The sequence below is a fragment of the Rattus norvegicus genome, chromosome 2, assembly GCF_021556685.1.
Source record: "Rattus norvegicus strain SHRSP/BbbUtx chromosome 2, alternate assembly SHRSP_T2T, whole genome shotgun sequence".
NCBI lineage: Eukaryota > Metazoa > Chordata > Mammalia > Rodentia > Muridae > Rattus > Rattus norvegicus.
Genome location: NC_141535.1, coordinates 80,708,656 through 80,713,828, shown reverse-complemented (window position 1 = coordinate 80,713,828; position 5,173 = coordinate 80,708,656). Strand labels below are relative to the sequence as shown.

At 39.9% G+C, this 5,173-nt stretch overlaps 1 pseudogene; it reads left to right on the top strand.

Annotated features, from left to right (window-relative positions):
• Positions 1–505: 505 nt before the first annotated feature.
• LOC108349970 (60S ribosomal protein L27 pseudogene) lies at positions 506–867 on the top strand (annotated as a pseudogene).
• Positions 868–5,173: the final 4,306 nt, after the last annotated feature.

Below are 5,173 nucleotides of genomic sequence, written 5' to 3'. Positions count from 1 at the left end.
ATGAGCTTTGGGGACCAGACAGACTGAAGCAGCATGTCTATCATGGTGTAGTTACATTATCAGGAGTAGGCTTGGTGCTAGGAGAAGTCTCCGGGCTTAAGAGCACATACTGTTCTTGCAGAGGACTAGTTTTGGTAACTCAAGTTCCAAGGAATCAAAAATTCTCTTCTGACCCCCACATGTGCCTGCCTTGTGTACATACCTACACACAAAATATAAATATGAATTATTTTTAAAATTGTAAGAATAAACTTAAAGTAGATTTCGAATTTTGATCAATGAGAATCCAATTTTCTGCTCCTCTCACATCTAATGACTAAAAGAGTTGCCCATAAACTACTTAAAAACCAATCTTTCAAAATGGCTATCGCATTTATGAACTCACAGTGTCTGTGGTTACCTGGTTACCAGCACAAGACCTACACAAGATCTAGCTAATCAAATGTCTAGCATAGAAGGGGCAGGTGTGTTTTTTTCTGCTGAAAGCCAGGTACTTGCTGTCAAAATGGGAGAGTTCAGGAAACCCTAGAAAGTGGTGCTGGTCCTGGTTGGATGCTACTCTAGACACAAGGCCATCATCATGAAATGCATCGATGACGGCACCTCAGACCACCCTCACAGCCATGCCCTGGTGGCTGGAATTGACCATTATCTCCAAAAAGTGACAGCTGCCATGGGCAAGAAGAAAATTGCCAATAGAACCAAGACCAAGTCCTTTGTGAAAGTTTATGACTACAACCACCTCATGCTCAAAGGTAATCTGTGGATATCGCCTTGGACAAAACTGTTGTCAAGAAGGGTGTGTTCAGAGACCCAGTGTTGAAACACAAGGCCAGGCAGGAGTCCAAGGTCAAGTCTGAGGAGTGATACAAGACAGGGAAGAACAAATATTTTTTCCAGAAGCTTCACTTTTAGATATATTTTTGTTTTCTTCATTAAACATTAAAAAGGGGGGCAATGCTCTCCAGGGCTATTCATCACTAAAGAGTTATCGACAGCAGATAACTGTTAGAGGAGGGAGACGCATTCTTCTTAGAAAATATAGTCACTGGTAAGTTTCCCAGGATCCAGTGAGTGGATCCATACCCATGTGTATATGAACAGCAGTAACTGAATTTGATAAATTATAATAGGAAAAGGAAGGGCTAAAGGGATGGCACAGCAGTTAACAGGACACACTGGTCTGTAGAGGAACTAAGCTCAGTTCCTAACACTCAGATAATTCTGCTCATGGCACACACACACACACACACACACACACACACACATGCACACACACACACACACACACACACACACGCATGCATGCACAATTAAGAGTGATAAAAACAAATCTGAAAAGAAAGAAGACAGGATGTTTTGAGGGTATATGTTGAAGAAATACAAAAGTTATGAGGGAAATGGGAAGAGAATACCATCATGGTTCATTATATAAACATATGAAGTCCACAAAAAATTATATAATTAAAAAATTAGTCTATGTGCTGAATATTTTTTATATCAACACCAGCTAACATCATCTGAGAGGAGGAAACTTCAACTTAAAAAAATGGGGGTTGGGGATTTAGCTCAGTGGTAGAGCGCTTGCCTAGCAAGCGCAAGGCCCTGGGTTCAGTCCCCAGCTCCAAAAAAAAAAAAAGAAAAGAAAAGAAAAGAAAAGAAATGCCTCCATAAGATCAGGCTGCAGGCAAACCTGTAAGGCATTTTCTGAACTAGTAGTTGATGGGGGAGAGCCCAGTGCATTGTGGGTAGGGCTATCCCTTGGCTGGTGGTCCTGGATCGTATTAGAAAGCAACCTGAGCAAGTCATGATGAGCAAGCTAGTAAGCAGCGTTCCTGTGCAAAAGCATGTGCCCACGAGCACACTGCCTGGAGTCTCCCAGAACCCCAAGCACCACTGTGAATCCAACTTAGAGCCTGCCCATTCCGAATTGGGAAAGGGAATAATATTGATTTAGGGCTTTGCATTTCATATTTACTGTCGATCGGTTCGACTGTCTTATGAGTGCGATAATAGTTACACTATACACATGAAAAACTGGAGATTTGTAGCAGGTTTATGAGATGATAGTATAAAAAAGAATACCTGGTTGGTTCTGATACGACAGCTAGTGGGTAGAGCTGACTTCATGGGCTTAGATTCCAGGCATGTGCCACCATGCCCAGTTTTGTGGGCAAGGCTGGCCTCTTGAGTACTGGAATTGAAGGTATGCACCACTGGGCCAGCTTTGTGGCTATTGGTTTTCATGTTAAAAATAATTCCTAACATATTTTAAAACCAAACAAAATACAAAGGAGGAAATTATTGCTAAGAAGTTTATGAGTTATACTATTCTTATGGGTTGAATTTATTACCTCAAAAAAATATATTGAATTCCTAAAGCCCAGGATTGGAGGTTATCTTATTTGGAAAATTCCTCTTGCAGACTAACTACATTGTCATAAATTTATCAGGGTGGGATCAAGTCTAATATAACTGATGTCATAAAATGAAAAGATGTAGAAGGACATGCACGGAGGGATAAAGATGAGAAGACACAGGGGAAGAAGATAGTCACGTGACTGTAACGATGCAGCTACCATCCTACCAACACGGGAAGCCACCAGAACAGAAAGCAAGGTGTGCAGCCTCTGCATAGGGCTACTGGAAGCCAGGAAAAAACACAGAATAAGCTCCCAGAAAATGTGTGTCTTTTGCTGATGCCTTCATTTCTGACTTCTCAGAATTATGGGAGTATAGATTCCTGTCAATCAAAGGTACATAATTTGTGGCACTTTATTATTGTAGCTTTAGAAAACTAATAAAGATACCTTTCCCTGATTAGGTAACTTCTCAAAGATACTGTGTAACTCAACAATTCCTTTCCCTGATTAGGTAACTTCTTAGAGATACTGTGTAACTCAACAATACCTTTCTCTGATTAGGTAACTTCTTAAAGATACTGTGTAACTCAAATGGATGGCATCAGTGTGGTAACATCAGAAGAAACAGACTGCCAAGTATGCCCATGTAAAGCAGGCTTGCCACCCACTTGGCCCTTCAGAGACATCTGGTAATATCAAACCCAACAGCAAGTAAGCGATGAACCCACGCCACACCTACATACTGAGGTGAGTTTTAATTTCTTTGCTCAGTGCAGGTGGGTGTGTAAATTTATCTTCTGACATGTACAGATTTAAAATATTGCAGGGCTTAAGGATTTTCTTGGCTGATATATTTTTTATGTTTATAAAGTTAAAAATTAAACATATGCACATACTTTAAAGCTGATAACACTGGAAGTTGGAAAACAGAAGCAATTTGACTGAATTTGATTTCAAGGCGGTAAAGACATCAAGCACATGTGCTTGGTTTATCTGGCCAAAAGGATACGGGTTTAACTATTAGTGTTTTGTTAACCACGCTTATCATCGAGATATTACTCCTACAAGTAAATCTACATTAGCGATTGTTTGAGTGTTTACTTTTATAGAGTGAAAAAAAATTGTTCATTGCAGCTAAAACGTATGATGTTGATCAGACAGACAGAAGAGTTTATATTTACTCTTTAAAGAAAAAGCTGTTCTAAGAAAATGAGAGGAATGATTACCCACATCGTGAGGAACTTACTTTAGCGTGACAGAAGCGTCTCCCTGATGTCCTTGCTCTGGATGTTCATGACTAAGCCGCAATTCCTGAGTTCTAACTCAAACAACCACTCTGCTCCCTTTCCTGTTTCTATTTCCCTGGCCTCAATCTTCAGTCTGTCCGGACACTCTGAGCGTTCTCACACTCTTCCATGAAACTTCCTAGACATCCTAAATTCAGCTTCTCACGGATTAGCTAGCTGAACCTTCCTGTCTGCCTGACCTCGGCCTCTAAAGGTGACTTCTCTTCCTCTTCTCCAGCTCCCTCCTCCAGCAGCTGCCAATATCCTCTGCTTCCGACTCTCTTGTTTTTCACTTACATGACAATTAAATTATCATCATGTTTCCAACATGTCCTCTTATTATTTGTTTAATGTATTCTATGTTTGGATTCTTAATATAATCCTTCAAAATGCACAAACTTACTAGAGATGAAAATTAGTGATTAATTTGCATGCTCACAAAAAGAAAATGCCACATGAACCAAAGAGCAAGTGTTACTGAGTTGTGTTTAGAATAAAACTGTTATAAATCACAAAACATATGTCAGGCATGAGGTACAAATCTACACTACTAGTAGTATAAGGATAGAGGCCACAGGGTCACTGAGATAAGGCTAGCCTATGCTATGTAATGATAACTTGCCTCAAAAAAAGAATGCAAAAAATAAAAAGAGCTCATACACACACACACACACACACACACACACATACACACACACACACACACACACACACACACACACACACACACACACACCCCTTGTAAGCCCAGAACTTGGGAAGTAGAAGTAGAGAAATCAATAGTTCAAAGTCATCGTCAGCTATATGGTAAGTTCAGGACTAGCCTGGGTTACATGAGATCCCTTCTCAAGAGAGAGAAATGTGATAATAACTAAAAAGTAAGCAATAAATGCCTGGTTTGGAGTTTTTCATGTATGTTTGTCTCTTATAGGTATATATATATATATATATATGTATGTAAACATACCTGTGGACATCTGAATAGTGTGTCAGATCTCTTGGGGCTAGAATTTGAGGTGGTTGTGAGCTGCTGGGTGCTGGAAACGGAACTCCATCCTTGTAAAAGCATCAAGCATTCTTAACTACTGAGCCATCTCTTTAGCCCATAGATGTCTGTTTTGATAAATAAGATCATTTTCAAAATAAAATTTGCAGCCGGTATAGCAGCTGGGTGCTTGCAAACATGAAGGTGTATTTCACTGACTATAGCATGGCCACAGCCCTTGTAAGAGCAATCCAATACAGGAGCACATTTCCCACACAGTTCCTTCTTTTGTCTTAATAACAGTGTGTTAATCTAACTCATCTGGTTCTGCAAATTGCCTCTTTTAATCCACAGACTATACATCTAAAGAAAATGGTAAGATTATGCATGAAATTCTAAAGCCTCTCTCCCTCGTGATCATCAATCTCCACCCCATCCCCCAAAAATGTTAGGTGGTAGCAGTGATCAGAATTTCTGTCCATATTATTTGGTAAAAAGCAAGCTTTTTGTGATCATCATGCCTACTGACTTGAATACTT